A 17,662-nucleotide genomic window follows, 5' to 3' on the forward strand; every position below is an offset into this window, starting at 1 on the left:
GTCGTTCATTCATAAGAGAAGTGACATAAGTCAAAACAAGGAAACTTTACTGGATAGCCATTGGAAAGTTACCTAAAATTTCCAATTTTTTTTTATTGTATATAACCAACTTATAAATGTAAAATAAGTTGTTGTTATTTAGATACTGGGTTAATTGTCATGTTGATATAAAGTGCACCACAATTTATATATTTATTACTATAATTTTTTTATACCTATATTTTGGATTATGTCACCTCTCAAAAATCTGCAAAACAAATTTTTAAAACGTTCATTACAGACATAAAAAATTTAAGAAAACGAAGTTTACTATCTTCGCCGCCATTTCGACTAAGTAAATTTTTTCAAAATTTCCATTAGACGTCATCTATTAAACTAATCCTCTATTTTTATCGTAAAAATAGAATATTTAATAAAATTTAAAACCGGAAGAAGTTATAAGGGAAAGAGCAAAATGCCAGAGAATGTACTCAATTAGCTTTTTGATCTTATGACATTCTTCTTAGATTTTTCCAAAACGGAGACAAATTGAAAATTTTGATTTGTTACCAAGACCTATGCTCGTTTTATTTTTACCGTTTCCTTTACTCTGTGGAACTTATTAGTTTCATTGGATTTTCTGCTCCTATCAATTTTTCTTCATAGTTCCCACGAGTTAAATATTTCCGTTACATTTCAATTATTCAATGCAATACTAGTGACTGGCATTATGTGCTGCGCGGCGTTAGTAAAGTGAGTTCTCTGTAAAGTTTCATGCCGGCTTTGTAAAGTGAGAGGTACAAAACTAGCAATAAGCTACAAAATGGCTATACCAAAGCAACCTGGATGGATTGAAACAGCGAAAGTTAAAGTGGCTAGTTTAAATAAAAGTTAGTTTTTGGTTTTAATAATCCAGGCAGGCCGGTGTTTCTGCAGCCATTTTCCAAATTGTGTCTGTCGGGGGGCTGTTTAATAATGTATAATAGATAGTTCGTGAACACCTCTTGGCGTTGCATCTCTACCAAAAAATTTATGTAATGATATTTTCTCGAGTTTCTGAATAAATTCAAAAATGCCTGCAAAAATTGGCTCGTTTTAGATGTTCCTTTTCTTTGCTTTAAGAGTTTTTATTAAATTTTTCGCTTTTATTAATTTCCCCTCATGCTTTTGTCAGGAATTCCAATTATGGGTTCCTGCTGTCACATACATTTCGAACGTCCCTTGCAATGTTCATTAACCCTCGGTCTCATGCGAGTTCGAGGCCTATGCCGGAGTCATTTCTGACCCGCACCGATATTTCACGAATACAGTTTTGTTCCGATATAAGGCGACGGCTCGGGACCGGCTTTCGTCGTATTTCGAATGTAGCGGCAAACCATTACATAGAGTTGAGCAGCGATACAAATAATAATGGGTATAGTAATTTTCTTATTTTGGAATGTGTCGTCTTATATCGAAATAAAATTGTACATATTGACGGTCGCTCGAGTTCATCCCCACCACGACGGGTCAAGAATGGCAAAGCACACGGGTTAATTGTATTACGGACGATGTATTGTTATAACAAGTAAATATTATATAGATTAAAACGGTCCCTCCTTTCGATCGTAAGTGGAACAGCTTTCCATGGATTACAGTGAATTCTCGATATACGTCATAAAAACGGGTCTTGTATCGTCCAGGAGACATACGCGAGCCGTGTTATGTTTACACTCCTCGGTGTCTGGGGCCTCTAGAGCTTCGTATACCCCGCGGTGCGGTAGTGGGAATAATTTATCATCCAAGCCTTAACATATACAAGGTGTTTCACCTAACTCGAGCATCTATAATATCTCGCTTGTTTTTGTGATAGAAAAAAATGTCAGAGGAAAACATTACTTGGTTCAAAGGGGCAAATATTATGACAGGAAAAAAAAATTTGTTCAAGGTTATATTTTTTGAGATTTCGTTATTTCACTATTCACATCAAGTGTCTTACTTTTATGAATTTTTCGTACTCATGGTCACGTGAAGGTCATAACGTTACAGGTCGTTGGATTCGTATTGACCTTGGCTATCATATAGCGATAATAAAAATGTATCATTCCATTTAAAAAAACTTCGACGACCTTGAAATCTCAAAAAATATAACCTTGAACAAATTTTTTTTTGCCTATTCTAATATTTGACCCTCTGAACCAACTAACGTTTTCCTCTGAAATTTTCTTCTATCATAAAAAACAAGTGAGATATTATAGATGCTCGAGTTAGGTGAAACACCCTGTACAGAGAAATCATTGTAAATCTTTCCATTACATTTCAATTATTTAATAAAACGATAGAGTACAAAGCGGTATTTGGTCAGTGCCAATAATTTCGAAAAATTGAAATTTGCATGGGAATCGGTGATGTACAAGTACGAAATACATGGTTCGCGGTGCAAGTAGCAATCTAAATGCTACCCGCCCAAGAACGATAAAACAAGAAGTCCACTTTGCAGAGAGACTCGTGCGCTGAAATACTTTCGAGCTTAACCGGTCGCGTTCGAGAGGAAAAACGCGATAGGAGAGCGATACAAATTTTCGTTGCCACTTCGGCCGATGGAACATACGTTACCGACATACGAAATCCGAAAATAAACTTTTTTTCTCTCGCGGTGCCCGAAATCGCGCCTCGAGAGCCTTTGACCCCGGCGGGCACCGATCTCGCTGGATCGACCCGGGTATCGTCATGAATTGAAGCGCGACGGTGGGCCAACTACGACGGAAATTTTTACGTTTTTAGTCGTCGGCCCGTCGATGAATATTCAGATCGAACCGGGGATATCCAGAAAGTTTACACACTGCGAATTCGTATAACCAAACTTTCCGCGGGCATCGATATTCTGTTGTGGTAAATGCAGCGGCCGGCGTTCCGCCGACGAGTGCATTTGCATCCGCGTCATTTACAATCGCGAGAGCAGACGTTCGCGCCGAAAATGTATTTACGACCGCGGCGATAACGCGGCGATTTGCGGCTCGTTGCGGCGCCGCTGCGCCAATTCGAGGCCGAACCGTTTCGCGAAATCTTCGACGCGATTATTCGCCTGAAACTTTCGCAACTCGACCGCCGCCGTACCAAGTTTCGGGTCTTTATCGATCGCACCGAAGTATCGATTTTCCTTTTCACATTTATCGATTTTTGAAAGCTTACGTTCAACTTTCACTCGGTTACTACGGTCAGCGACAAAAAGATGGTGCATCAATTTGTTAATTTCTCATTTAATTTGTAATGTTGGGTCACTTTATCAAAGACCATCACTTTTTTAATGTTGGACCGTATAACTTGAATTTTTTTTAGAAGTTAGAACAAACAGTTTAGTGCATGACGTGAAGAAAGAATTTTGAAGAAATTGCAATGGGTCGGAATTACGGAGAAACTACTAAAAGTTGCCTTTTACAACTTCTTCTGTGGTTCTATATTAAAAATCTAAAGAATAATTTATGTAGTATTGTATGAAAAAATGGTGTGCCAAAAGTGTACTTCCTTGAAAGGGGCGATTTCTGAGGTCATTTTAAGCAACTTTTTCCTCTGTGAAATTGTTCTCCACGTAAAGGAGTTATTAATGAAGAACACGGACCAATCAGAGCGCGGTTACTGCGTGTTCCGTCTCGGCCAATGCTAAGGCTACGTAACACATCAGGTCTTAGAATGCATTGGATTAACCCTCGGACTCCTACGAGTTCTAAATCTTTGCCGGAGTCATTTCTGATTCACACCAATACAGTGTTAACTCTATATAAGTCCCAAATGCATAGGCGATAAAAGTCCCGGAACTATCCCCACTACCGTGGGGTATACCCCGCAAGGGTCATGAACCGCGGCCTCTAGAGCTTCGCTGTCCTTTTCTACCTGTCTAGACCCGTGTTTTGGACATATATCGAGTAAATACTGTACAGTGATTTCTCGATATATGTCAACAGCACCGGTCTTGCTAAAAGACATACCTCGAGCTGTGTTATGTTTACATTCCTCGGCGTTCTAGGCCTCTCGAGCTTCGGGGTATACCTCGCGGTAGCGGGGATGATTCCGCGGCGTTTATCATCCAGGCCTTGGCGACATATATAGAGAAATCACGGTATTTCACTAATCATATTGACGTTCGCTCGAGCTTATCCCCACCACTATCGACGACTGGTCACAAATGACTCCGGCATAGCATACAGAGGCTTAAACGTACCCACTGACCTTTCTAACATGTTCTGCGATCATAGTCTTACGTAACGGATTTTATAGCTATGTCTCGCCGATCCGATAAATAATTTAGAATTGCTTGAATACGGTGGTGAACATGTTTGATTAACGAACGTCGTAATAGTAATTAAGCAAACGAAGCCTGGACGTTATGGTAACTACTTTTTCAAGAAACAATGATTTAGGATGTGACCAGAGTATCACGATATTATTCCGGCGAAGAAAAATGATTATATCCTGAAGCGTGCACGGGGGGAATAGAAATCAGTTGAAGGAAGTTCGTGCACCACCATGCATTAATCATTTATCGGAATACGAAGGACAAACTTTTTCAATACTGAGTTCGTTTCAATGGCACAATAATATCATTCCATCTGTCCGGGAGTTCTTAAGAGCGCCAGCTTTTCTCTCTCCTTGCGGATTTACGAGGTTTCGCCTCCACGGTTATTACATACCCGGTGGCGAAGTTCACGAATCCAATAAAGGGCTGGGATACACCTCGAAGAAGACAAATGCTCGCTTCGGATTCCTCATCACGATCAACGCCGTCAGAACGGGAACGTATGATAGCAGGTTTTTGTGTCTGTCGGATTGAAGATTTTCCTTCCTGTTGGAGCAAGAAGCTGTAGAGAAAGGTCCACGCGAAGCTATCGATTAGAAACTGCATGGCCCTCGGAATTAGTGATCAACTAGATACACCAATCCAAGAAAAACTTTTATAGATTTCATCTGAACGAAACAGTATCTCATCCGAGGATAATTGATATACCCCATTTCCTCTTGAACTGCGGATGTGAGCGTTTTTATGATAAAAATGAATAGGCGCAATTTGAGCCAGCGGACAGATTAAAAATGTTTTACAATATTAATGTATCGGTCTCAGCTTGTTAACATTATCCCAGTAGCATGTATGGTTGCCATTTTGTTGGACCTTCCTTGGTATTGATTGACCACCCGTTAGAAATGTCGCCCTTTTCGTAGTTGGCCCAACGATCATCCCGAAAGTAGGGGCCAACGATCATCCCCAAAGTAGGGCCCAACCTCGCTAAAATACGAACGGCCAACTCGGCCCGCTACCATTACCCTAGTAGCATTTATGGTTGGCATTTTTTTTGGGCCTTCATTGGTACTGGTTGACCATCCGTTAGAAATGTCGCCTTTTTTGCAGTTGGGCCAACGATCATGCCCAACGTAGGGCCAACGTCACTAAAATACGAACGGCCAACTGGGCCCGCTAACATTACCCTAGTAGCATTTATGGTTGACATTTTGTTGGGCCTTCGTTGGTATTGGTTGGCCAACCGTTACAAATGTCGCTCTTTTTGCAGTTGGGCCAACGATCATCCCCAACGTAGGGCCCAACGTCACTAAAATACGAACGGCCAACTGGGCCCAATAACGTATTATTGTGAATTCTCGATATATGTCAACAACACGGGTTTTGCCAGCGTCGTGTATCGTCCAGGAGACATACCCGAGCTGTTTTATGTTTACACTCATCGGCGTCCAAGGCCTCTCGAGCTTCGCGGCCCTCGCGGGGCATACCCTGCGGTAGTGGGGTTAAATCCGCGACGTTTATCATCCAGATCTTGGCGACATATATGGAGAAATCACTGCATTTTGGTCTTTTCTTTTACGGTTGGTTTTACAGCATATCATAAATAATATATAAACATTGTGTCTCTACGGTGAAAATCGGGAAAAAACTCGATGCCCACGAACACACGCCTACAAACGCGGATTTCAATTTAACAAATGCCTCCGTTGCAACCTGCACTGATACACAATCCATCGTTTCACGAACCCGCATCGTTGCTCCGCAACAGTGAGTCTGCGAGTCCAGATTTGTCCTCGCCTTCATCTGGGCCTCCATTTTCGCCCCTATTTGCACGCGCTTGTACCTGAGAACGACGTACACCCTTCACTCGAAATAGCAACATGTGCCCAAACAGCAGCTGCGACATCCCTGCAGTTCCCGCACCGCTGACTCTAATACTCAATTTATCGATTAATATTTCAATTAATCACATAAATATTGTTTACGAAGCGAGGAATATTACAGAATATAGATACACTATTTATTTGCCCGACATAACTCATTAGTTAATAGTGTTAATATGCGCGTTATTTAATTAATATTGCGGAACTAGTCGCAAAATAGATATGATATGTAGTGATCGATTGGAATTGGCAGTTGTTGGTACGCAGAATACGCTCTTTTAATAAATATAGCACATGTGCTTCAAATAATTTGCGAGCTAACTGAAACATGGTTGTACTCTCTTTGTTTGAGCATATTGCAATGCTTCAATGTAAAGAACGATGGTAATGTTTGCGTTTTCATCCGCATTGTATAGTGACTGTTTAATAGTTGTTTGTACATGACCCGGAGAAATGAAAAAAAAAACCCGAATTTCGAGCCATTTGAGAAGAAGTGATTTGTAAAAGAGTTTATAATATTTTACATTTTTTCTTTTATATTTTATATTTTATAATTGACCCAGATATATAATCATTTCCAGTTTGATGTTGGCTGGCCATAGAAACCGCCAGGGCACAGTGACAGTTTAATGTCAGACGAACATAATCACCTTGGCGGCACAGCGAGAATTTGAGGTTAGGTGATTACAGTGATCTTTAGGGCGCGAATGAAACTTAAATGTTGATTTACGATAGTCGCCGTCAGCACAACGTGAAACTTTAATCTTGAGCGATTACCTTCACCTTTAGAATTCGAAATTGAGTGACTATGATTGGCTTGAGTAATGAGTAATAATTGATGAATATAAATTCTGCATCACATCTTCAACCAGAAAATTGTGTTCCATTTACAAATCATCAGTTCATTATAATTTAAACACTTTGATTATGGCATAATTTGTTGGTGTAAAGTGGAAAGCAAAAAAAAATGGTGAGACATTCTTCTAAGGATCTTTTGTGCAACTATTTCTGAGGGTTAATATGTCATATGTATGATCCTCAGGACTAAAATTCGCCTAATCTTTGTATCTGGATACAATGAATTCTCGACATATGTCGACAACGCGGGTCTTGCCAGCGTCGTGTATCGTCCAGGAGACATACCCCATCACAGGGTATACCCCGCGGGAGTGGGGATAATTCCGCGACGTTTATCATCCAGGTCGTGGCGACATATATAGAGAAATCACGGTACCGTACATTTTTTATTTCTTTCTATTTGTGTTGTAAAATGTGCACACTTTATTTAACACCTTGAGCGTTGTATTTTATAAAATGAGAGACGGAGTTATTTATCCAGACCTAATATATTATTCATTGTACCAAATTCATTTAGGATTTACAAAATGCAAACAAGTTGAGAGAACAATTTGCACCGTACATCTTACTTTTACTGTTGTTATTTTATCGAAGAAATCACTTGCCAACTAAACGTTCCATAAAAGTATTAATAATTGCCTGTCAACTCGTAGGACCACGAAGTCTCTTTGACAGGGAGTGTCTATGTTGATCCAAGATGGACGGAACAGGAAGGATTTCGTAACCGATCGTCGAAGAGGATTGAGCCGAATCGCGGATGAGGTATCACGAGCGACGAGCCGTGACGTAATCGAATACGGGGCCACGTACATGGATCCCCGTATAATGCGATATCACGAGTCTAAATTAGGCTCCATGTAACGTAATCATTCATGCGTGTCAGTAACGCCGCGAAACGAGATTCCGGCCGTTGCGTCGGGTCAAGTAATTTAATAATAATTATTCCCTCGCATGCACGCCGCACACGGAGCGCGAGCGGCACATCATCGCTCGGCGGCCCCGCTCATAAATCATCATAGAACCACCCTGAGAAACTTGCTTGCTACCCTGAATCGCGATTTAACCGCCTCTAAACAGCGAAACGCGTCCGACGCTGTCTACGGTTCTGTAACAACAGATTTCGATGCATATCTGTTCCATGCGGCCGCGCGATTTTCGTTGGAACGCGCTCGCACACTTTTCAAACGCGATATCCCCATCATCCGCAATTGCGCGGGCTCCTTGAACAGGGGAAACTCCGAGACGTAGAGTCGTTCGCCCGTAAAACGGGTTCTAATCATTTAACCAGTTAACTGCGGAATTTAATTTTAAAAATTCCTCGCGGATTAAAAACAAACAGCCACGAGTATACACATCGAACGCAGAGCGAACGCTCCTACTATAAATTTTACGAAAAAAGTAAAGCAGAATGGGAAACGATTACAATTTTAGTCGATAGAAAATTAACAATTAATTGTTGAAAAGGTTGATGTTATTGAAAATTTAGAAAATTTAGAAATTTTAGAAATTTAGAAAATTTAGAAATTGTCAAGAAAGAATAAAATTTATAAATAAGAGAAATGAAAGAAAAACATAATTTTAAGAGTTCGGGTGATTTCAGTGAGTATACAAATATACCAGATGGATTGGAGAAAATAATAAATTACGCTTGTAAAAAATAACACATTGTACGGGCAATATACAAAATATATGTAATAATATGTAATAAGAAAATATAAAGGCACGATTAGAATTCGCGAAGTATAGAGATTGAGGTATTGATCGATCAGTAGAAATACGTTATATGGCCAGATGAAATAAAAATTAATCATAACAGGTACAAGCCTTCAGCGACGACACGTGAAACAGACATTAAAACATGTTGGTGGCTCTGTTACCATAAGGGGGTGAATGACATACATATAATATAATGACTGTATACAACATAATGATCTTCAAGGTCACACAAGGTTAGAAATGGAAGAATTGTTTTGAACAGGTCCACGTAGTATTTCGTAAAAATATCGTTTACGATACACCGCCCATGTGTATCAGTGTATCTCGGACAATAATAGCAGAAGTTACCAAAAATGTAATTAGGAGAGCCGAAGTATGCATTCATGCGCAAGGAAATCATGTTGAACGTTTACTGTAGCCTCGTCAATATAGAATACAGTGTTTACTCGATATGTGTCCAAAACACGGGTGAAGTCATGGACATATATCGGCCAGGAGATACTATTGTTTGATCCACGTGATTTACACTCCTCGGTGATCGAGCTCTCTCGAGCTTCTTCGCACCTCACTCTGGGACTATTATCGGCTAGACATTTGGGACATACATCGAGTAAACTCTGTTCTTGTAAACACATTGGCACGAGGTATTCAAAGTATTCCTTCCATTCCTGACCTTGTGCGAAGGTCGAAGGACATTACGTCGTATACAAATGAATTCGTTTTAACGCAAAAAAAAAATACATAGCCTTTCATTTAAAGAACTGAAGGTCACCTTCATTTCCAAAAAAAAATAATGCAAATAAAGAAAACTTACAATCACCATTACAATGCTTGCAGAAAACAGTATAATTTCTTCCTCTTCCATTTTTTCCTAATGTTTACAATTCGCAAGAAAAACGTTGTCTAGTGTCAGCGCGAACAGGGTGTGTTCCCAAAAATGTTAGAACCGTGTTCAGCGTTGCTCGCCGCTGTAAGTTCGGTTACAACGAACCTCGCCGTCGACTCAGACCCGACATAAGACCGCAAGCGGTGAAACCCAAGAATGTCGAGCGGCAAAAGCGAGAAACTCGGTTTTCTATGGCTCGAGAACGTCGAGTTTCCAAAAACCGAAAGGTTCGCTGCAGAATTTCTAGAGTCATCGACACCGTGTTACCGTTATTGAAAAAAACGTCGCCGCAGGAAGGTCCAGTCTCAATAATATTTTCCATCCACGAAAAATAGATAGCGGGCAAGAGAGGTGCTTGGGGGTGAGAGAGGGAGAGAGATAGAGAGAGAGAGAGAGAGAGAGAGAGAGAGAGAGAGAAACAGGATGGTGAATGGATATTGAAAGTCGTTCGAACGTATCGAGTTTCTCAAACAGCGTGTACTGGAGTCGCGTCTAGTCTTTCCGTGACGATTTCCGTCTCGATCGGCTGGCAACGCGTCGACGGAGTCACCGCGCGTCATACGATCTTCGGTGGTTTCCGTCGACAACGAGGGTAGGGGGTGGGGGGGCGTGAGCATTTCCCGAAACGGGCGCACGCGTCTTTTTGATCGGCGACCAACGAAGCGTCCTCTATCGTTATCGCCATCGGAGGCGGAGAGGAGGCTGAACACAGAAAGGTAACGAGGCCGAAGTTTAGCTTTCCGGTTCCTTTTCGTACATACGAGCCTCTAGTTTCAATGCGGAGCAGAGGAGGTCGGGAATGCGAGAGTACACGGTGCATGGGCGGTAGTAGGGGAGGGGGTGGGGGGAGGGGATGTCGTCAGGGAGCTTTTATCGAACTTTTCACCTGGAGAACACGTAGCGAGCGCTCGGATAGGTAGCCGGAGGTTCGCTCGCGAGCAGTCACGGCGCAGTCAATCGTCGAGAGAGATAAGACTGAGCGGAACGGTCGCCCGGCTGCGCTAGCTTCCGTCGGAAGAAAATTTGCAAGTTAGGCGGGTTACGTGCTGTCTCTCTCTCTCTCCTCTCTCTCTCTCTCTCTCTCTCTCTCTCTCTCTCTCTCTCTCTCTCGACTTCCGGCATCGTGAGCGCGCACGCGTTCTCCGAAAAAGAATTCTTCGGCCACACTGAGCCATCGACACGAAAAACCCAGTTCTCTCTCTCTCTCTCTCTCTCTCTCTCTTTCTCTCTCTCTCTCTCTCTCTCTCTCTCTCTCTCTCTCTCGCTCGCTACGGCGGGGCGAGGGAATTTCGAATTTAAAGCGGTTCCGATGCGACGACAGGACGCGACGTCCTCGCCCCACACGGAAATTTGATACCGTTCGTGGGAAAGTTGGGTTTATGGAGAATTCTCGTGGCCGCGTTTTGCGGTTTTGATACCGCGCCGTGACGGAGTTATTAGCGTGATCGTGGCCGTTAGTCCGCGGAAATAAGACTCGCGGATGAGCAGAAAGCCGATATTGTAACAGATATTTTTCGGTCGTCGCCGGAGTCCTTTTGAATGCCAACGTACATTTGACTGGACTCGTGTAGTCCAACAGACATTGAAGAGACTTTGAGCTCTTTTGCTGGTGGTTCCCATAAATGAAAAGTGAAGTGTACTTAACTAATTTTACTTTCCATCTATTTTGTAAGATTTTTGCGTGGCACGGATGAATAAAAATGGTTTACATGGTATATTCTAGTGCATTCTGCTATATTCTAGTATATTCTTATATATTCTGGTATATTCTAGTGTATTCTGCTATATTCAAGTATATTCTGGTATATTCTAGTGTATTCTGCTATATTCTAGTATATTAAAATATATTCTGGCATATTCTAGTGTATTCTGCTATATTCTAGTATTTTCAAGTATATTCAGGTATATTCTAGTTTATTCTGCTATATTCTAGTATTTTCAAGTATACTCTGGTATATCCTAGTGTATTCTGCCATATTCCAGTTTATTCAAGTACATTCTGGTATATTCTAGTATATTCTGCTATATTTTCTTATATTCAAGTATATTCTTGTATATTCTAGGATATTCTGCTATATTTTCTTATATTCAAGTATATTCTTGTATATTCTAGGATATTCTGCTATATTCTAGTCTATTCAAGTACATTCTGGTATATTCTAGTGTATTCTGTTATATTGGTTAATGGTTGTCCTTCTGGTTATAAATGAGCCATTCAATGCAAAAGTGGCGTAAGCTAATATTTATCACGGTGTAACGCATCTGAAGGATTTAATCGTCATTGAATACAATAATTGTAATATAATTTTAGAGTGACTTGCAATATGGCGAACGTAAAATTCTTTGATGTTGGTGTGTTTTATAGAACTTTTACTTAATTCCACGTCAGCCGAAACTGTTTTGACTTACTCCATTTTTGCATTAAACGGCTCAAATTGTACTGTGGATCATGTAAATCTACATTTTGATAGAATCCAAAAATAAATCGAGTGAAATATTATGCCCTTCGTTGTATTGATATTTAATTCGTTATTGAACTTTATATTTTCAAAGATAACACGTAATAAATATATGAAGGTTTTTAGCCTAGTTGTAGTTAGTATACTTCATATAAATTTAACAATAGTTTCGATAATAGAAATTAAGGAAACGAAGATCGAATGACGTTTGATTTTTGCCAATATATTGGTTTGTTCGACTCTTATTACAATAATAATTGAAGATTATTATTTGACTGCATCGACTGCCCAAATACATATGGGTGGACAACATTCTCTCTAAAATATTCGTTAGCATTCGAACAATGCATTATTATGCGGTACGCTAGCTCCGTTAACAAATGCAAAAGGCGTATTTATACGGTTGGTACATTTTGGTATTTCAACCACATTCGTTGCTTTGTTACATTGGCACAATTCAATTTTGATATTGCGGCAAGTTTTCGTTATTCTTCATCATACACAGAACGCGAGTTACAGTGATCCTTAATAATATTCGGACACAAAGGGCACAAATTCTGGGCGTTGACATAACAGTCAAAAGAATGACCTAACAGAGTAGTAATGGGTACAATTTTATTGAACGTTGAACACAAACTTCGCGTGTTGACGTAAGAGTTACAATAGTGACCTAAGAGGACATTAATTGGTACAATTTGACGTAACAGTGTCTTATTAGGTACTGTTTAGATGTGAAGTTGGACCGTAGGAATCCGTCAAACACTGTGATTTGTATTTATAATACCCAAATTATTTATTATACCATTACAACTAACGCACTCGCTTTTATACCACGTTATACCTTTTCTCATACCTCTCGCAAGTTGGCGCATGCGTTGAGACGACTCTTTCGTCTCCACTCCGTCCAGTGTCTCTCCACTCTCTATTGTTACACACGTACACGGGTTAAATTTACTGATTTCCCAACAGGTACAACTTTATTGAACATTGTACACAAATTTTGGGTGTTGACATAAGAGTTAAAAGACTGACCTAACAGAGTCTTATTGGGTACAACTTCGTTGAACATTGTACACAAATTTTTGGTATTAGCATAAAAGTTGAAAGAGTGACCTAATAGAGTATTCAAGGGTACAATTTCATTGGACATTGTACGCAAGTTTTGGGTGCGGACATAAAAGTTAAAATAGTGTTCTCAATCAGACAGATTGCGTCATGTGAGCACCATGCCACGGAAGGCTTGGATAATTTGGAGTTGGAGCGGTGCGCAGTCAAAGGACCGGAGCCCCTAACTTGATAATGAAGATTCTTAGAGCCCGCGATCCTACAATTCATCGAACAGCTTGGGACGACGGAAACGTTGATAGATCAATCAGACTAAAGGACGAAACGCGCCATTGAATTCGTCCGATTGGAGCTATCGGTGATGAAGTGCAGTTGAGCTTTCGACGGAGAGCGCTCTTCTCCGCGGAGATAACTCGTAGCAGGACCCACGGCGGATGGGTGGGCGGAGGGGGAGGGGGGGGCGTAGCTAATGAAAAACGTCTCTCGGCGAAGGATTGGATAAAAACCGCGACAAAAGCGGGCGTAAAGCTTTGAAGTACAAGCTTCGCGGGATAAAGCTTGCCGCCGACAATTTTTATTCCGGTCGACACGCGCGTAACTGGCTCCCTCATCCTCGACGTATGATGAAACAAAGAAGAATCTCTCTCTCGGGGAACGGTATAAGTTCCTACTTGCGGCAAATGTGATTATATCGATCGTCATTGTACAGGCACAAAGAGACCCGGCGATAAATGGACGAGAGTGTGCTCGACGAAAAACGCCCGTGAATCCTCACTGCCGAAGAAAAATGTAATAAAGCATGGGCCGTTACCACGCGGTGTACGCGTTTCGGAAGAGAGAAAGAAATGCAGAAAGAACGGAGGAGGGAGAGAGAGAGAGAGAGAGAGAAAGAGAAAGAGACCGATGCCTATTTTCTTTCCGTCTTCTTTCGTTTCCCGCCGGATGAATGTAAATATTAAAATGCAAGGACGCTCGGTTGATGCCGAGACGGAAAGGGAAAACGAGATTTCACGGGGCTTAATGGATCTTCGCGGAGAGAACATTTGCATTTCTTGATGGCCTTTCGCGTGCGCGCGACGTGACGCAAACCCGCGTGACACTTGCCGCAAAACGCGACGGATTTCGACGAATCGTATTTACCCGAAGTTTCTTTTCTGTTTTAATTCCCGTGCCGCCCGGCCGGCCAGATTTTGCCGGTTCTTTTATCATCGCCCAAATGGAACGCGCGAACAACTTCGAATGACGGTTCCGTGTTTAATGCTTCCGTTAATCTTCGTCCATTGCTTTCCAAAAAATGTGTTTGAAGTTAAACAAATTATTCGAGAGTTCGCCTGTCTGAAAGTGAAATCCGCTGCACAACAATTCGTCCATTTGTTCGCGTAATTTTCAATTACAGGCTGAATGTAGAAATCAATGTACGGTGTATGTGTATCAGCTAATTTCTATCGCATTTGTTTAAACAATATTTAGCAATTCAGTCGGCGCAGTTAGAACATGAACTTGGAAATTTTGTACGGAATTTTGGCAAACGAATACAACAGTATCCTGTAAATGAATATGGTCTTGGATTTTTGTGAAATTTTATAAAAATTTTGTAAAATTAATATTTAAAATAAACACTTTAAACACATTATGTAGCTTCTAAATCGTTATATATAATATTTCTAATTTTCAAATTTAAAAGTAGCCACTTGTGACAGAATGTATCGACTTGAAATTTTCCTTTGTCGTATCCATAGAGTAAACATATTCTTTTATATCCTCCAAATTTTATTCTGGAACTTTTCAATAATTTAATTCCGTTCTCCCTTCTACAGAAAAGTTTACTCGTACAACAAAACGTTTTGTTTATTCAAACTAGCATTGCTGATTTAGTATAGAAAGCTTGTGACAAGGTGCACTCATCATTTCAGTAGAACAAGCTAGCATATATCCGACCGGCACTTCTTCTCTGCTCACCTTTCTCTTCCTTCTTATTTTTTTAAATTAATTATTACTTCATCGTTCGTTAATGTTCACGGATTATCTTAACTCGTAATACTCACAATACATGATAATTAGACTGCGGATCTTTATGCAAAATAAAAGTTTCCTATCTGATTTGTAACAGAGTGGAGTAAAGTAGAAAGTTATTTTCTTTCTTAATATGTTTAGTAGGTTGAAAATAATGCAACAGGCTTCTAAAATTTTTCTAATGTTTTTACTGTTTTAAAATACGCCTACCCATTTTTGTCATAAATGCATAAAATCCGCAGTCTAATGATAATATATTAATCGCGTGGGCCATGCTAATTGGCGGTGAAATGACTAATTTTTGTTGTGCTGTCGGATTAACACAGTGTATGCGGGTTATTTCTAACGATCTGATACGTTGGAGAAAGGTTTTGAAAAATTATTTTTATATTATTAGTTTACTCGATCCTTTTTATTTCCTCATGATGAATTTATCTTTACTATCATTATTTTATACAAGACAGAAATAAATAGAAATAAGTTATAAATAGATAGAAATAGACATAAATGGAGTTACATGTCCATGTTCCAAGCAACAATATACGAAAAACATCCTAGTACAGTAGAACCTCGCTAGTTGCAACCTGCTTCGTTGCATATATGCAACTCTCGCCACCAAGTGTTCAAGGTACTGAAATTCTAATTATATCTGGTACATCTAATTACTCTATTGATTGCAAAAATGCCGTGATGTAAGTGATTGTTACGTTGAACTTTTCTCTTCAACAAATCAAAGCACCGCTTTAGTATGGCAATAACGGTGTCTTAGAATACAATTATTCAAATCGAAATTTCTCCTAAATTATTAACTTTCCGACATAGGCATGCTTTTCTGCAACGAATGTCGAGCTGCATCGGTCGTTGTATTAAAAAATATATTATTCCACTCAAGGAAACAAACTTGATCTTCATATGACCTTCACGCGTTCATTCGCGAAAAAACTGACAACAGAGATGTCAAAATCGAGCGAGACACCCTGTATAAAACTTAATAAATTAGCGGAGCGTCCTATCTTCTTTTTGCCCCAATTGCATGCGCGAAAATTCGCAGTTCCTCCGCAACGAAATCCTTAAGCTCGTCTACTAAAAACCGAACCGGAAAACCAGCAAGAAGCGTCGCGACGCGTCATTCGCGTCGTAAACCGGTGGTTCTACGTGATCCTCGCGAACGTCTTCCCCTGAAACGCCGCAATCTGTCACAACATTTTCTGAAGATGTACTGGCGACGAAGTCGAGCTGTCAATAACTTCGTTACGTGCGTTCATCGGCGTATCTGTGTGCTCCTTGGCGGTCGTTTTTCCAGACGCGGCCGGAATGGCCGGTCGGATGGCGAACTATAGGAGGATTTTATTAAACCGCCCGCCGTATCGAACTGCAGTTCCAGGATATTATTGTTTCGGCAGGGATATCTCGGGCGCGGAAGGCCGTCGTGTTCGAGCGGAAAGTGGTATCGCGCGAGCACGTGCGCGCCGAATATATACGTAGGAAAGTTGATGGCCGCTTTCGCGTGGAACGCTCGGAAATCCCTGGGAAACTTGGCTGCGCGGGGACGACGGTGGTGTAACGGCAGGGGAACGAGAGGGAGAGGGAGAGAAAGAGAGAAAGAGAGAGCGTAAAGGGCACGGGTTCAACCGGCGCTACATGCATTCCAAACTTTCGGGATTGTCGGCCACGTTTTCATTCCCGGTGCTCGAATTTCGCGAGCAAAATATTCTAAGCGCCGCGCCGTCAAAGTTTCGCGACAATAAAGAGATCAAAGCGCGGGCAGTCTATGCGGGCAACAAGAGAAAGACATCGAACGAAACGCGCGTAACCCTCTGTCCTCTGTGCCGGAAGGGTTGGATTGTTCGGAATCTTTGGCCTATGTCGTCGGCGAGAGGAAAAATAACAGGCGACAATTAAAAATATCTGTGCACGCGTCGCGCAATGTTTCTTCCATTCTTTCGTCTTCGCAGTTGCGACGCCAATACACAACTTACTTATACATTGTCGCCAAATTGAGACTTGTGTCCCTACTCAACTTCCCCTTCCGCCACTGTCCGGTCACGTGACGCGTTCCGTCTCCGTCGTTCATGTGTCACAATGTCACATGACTAACCCGGCACTGGCAGAGAGAAGCCTTTCCCTCTTTCCCTCTTTGACCCTTTTCCCCTCAATTCGTGCTACCTCCCCTCGCTGGCGACTGCGAACTTACTCGCTACAGTGAATTCTCGATATATGTCAATAACATGAGTCTTGCCAGCATCGTGTATCGTCCAGGAGGTATACCCGAGCCGCGTTTTCTTTACACTCCTCAGCCTCTCACGGAGTATATCCCGTGGAAGTGGGGATAATTCCGGGACGTTTATCATCTAGGTCTTGGCGACATATATAGAGAAATCACTGTATTCTGTTTCTTCATGAGCGGTTTGTTGACACTCGCTCGACAGTTATTATGGAAAACATTAGTTACACGTTGGCCATCACACTAATGTCCACAAATCAAAGCATTTAGTCTAATAATATAGGAACAGAAAGGACCAGATTAATCACA

General features: G+C 41.1%; 2 protein-coding genes across 2 annotated transcripts in view; one reads left to right on the forward strand and one right to left on the reverse strand.

The window, feature by feature from the left end:
- Positions 1-17,662, reverse strand: part of LOC143353980 (protein O-mannosyl-transferase TMTC1-like) — a 428,910-nt gene that overhangs the window by 401,700 nt on the left and 9,548 nt on the right. The gene's annotated exons all lie outside the window — the stretch shown is intronic.
- The window catches only part of LOC143353996 (trypsin-1-like), a 315,355-nt gene that overhangs the window by 149,216 nt on the left and 148,477 nt on the right, over positions 1-17,662 (forward strand). The window lies entirely within an intron of this gene.

This window comes from Halictus rubicundus, chromosome 5, assembly GCF_050948215.1.
Source record: "Halictus rubicundus isolate RS-2024b chromosome 5, iyHalRubi1_principal, whole genome shotgun sequence".
Taxonomy (NCBI): Eukaryota; Metazoa; Arthropoda; class Insecta; order Hymenoptera; family Halictidae; genus Halictus; species Halictus rubicundus.